Raw genomic sequence first — 1,174 nt, forward strand, 5'->3', positions numbered from 1 at the left:
CCCTTGCAGTTATAATAGGAGGAGCACAAGGAAGACCTGGCGATCCAGGCCCACCAGGTGAGTTACAGGTCAATGAATTAAATAACTTCAAAATGTTCCATTTAAAATATACGTACTTTGCAATAGTTGAAAAGTTCACACAGATACATGAAGTTTTACTTATGGTTCATTRACGAATTGGGGTCAATTTATGTTCATTTTGGAACATAAATTGACCCCATAGGATGATCTATAGCAAAATCACAGTCCAGTGTGAATATGCATTACTTCAAGACCAACGATKGAATAGAAAGGTTTTGTTAATTAGACCAATTTTGGCTCTAAATTTAAACTAACTGAATAGACTTGATGTGTGCTGTAAATAAAGATGCCACAATGTAAAAGGCAAAACAATTATTGAGGAAGGGATGTTTTCTTAGTTTTGACTGAATTAGAAATCCATAACCTTTTGCATATTTGATTTTTAATCTATGCATCAATTATCACAGTAATGGACGTTTTAATAATGTAATTTAATAAATCAAGGTATCTAGAAGGTGCCTTAAATGAACACAAGAAATGTGATGTTTTGTTTTGCTTTTAACTATTTATTTTAAGTCCAAAGCATTGTAAATAATCATGTTAACAGCTGATGAGTGTCAGTGGTTTGCCTCAGCTGTTTTGTTTTTGTTTTTTTCTTTCTTTAACTCAGGTCCTCCTGGGGATATTGGTCCACCTGGTTTGCTCGTCAGAGGAAGTCCGGGACCAGAAGGGGACAGGGGAACTCCAGGTCTACCTGGACTTCATGGTGAATCAGGACTACCAGGAAGAGAAGGGACTTGTATTCCAGGACCTAAAGGTGATCGTGGATTCCCTGGCAACCCAGGAAACCAAGGTGAGGACGTTGCACTGGAGAATTAGACTTATCTACATTTTTCAGTGAAGAGATGCCATCTTTGTCCACAGTCTTTGTGTTTTACACAAATATCACTTCATTTTAATATAGGCTACCCTGGTCCACCAGGCCCTCAAGGTCTCGTAGCATCAGGGTCAGAAGGAGACAGAGGAGAGGCAGGGTTCCCAGGAAGCCCAGGTTTTGGTGGGCCCCCAGGAAACCCAGGCCCTCAAGGACCATATGTAAGTGATGGTAACATTTGCTTCATCACCAGACAACAAACTTTAATTAAAAATGTGT

The 1,174-nt window shown here is 39.2% G+C and overlaps 1 long non-coding RNA gene across 1 annotated transcript; it reads left to right on the forward strand.

The window, feature by feature from the left end:
- Window positions 1-1,111, forward strand: LOC108166076 (uncharacterized). Its single transcript, XR_001776368.1, has 3 exons — window positions 1-57; window positions 692-874; window positions 986-1,111. It is a non-coding gene; the product is annotated as an uncharacterized LOC108166076 (long non-coding RNA).
- Window positions 1,112-1,174: the final 63 nt, after the last annotated feature.

The sequence above is a fragment of the Poecilia reticulata genome, unplaced genomic scaffold (genome assembly GCF_000633615.1).
Source record: "Poecilia reticulata strain Guanapo unplaced genomic scaffold, Guppy_female_1.0+MT scaffold_1218, whole genome shotgun sequence".
In the NCBI taxonomy this organism is placed as follows: domain Eukaryota; kingdom Metazoa; phylum Chordata; class Actinopteri; order Cyprinodontiformes; family Poeciliidae; genus Poecilia; species Poecilia reticulata.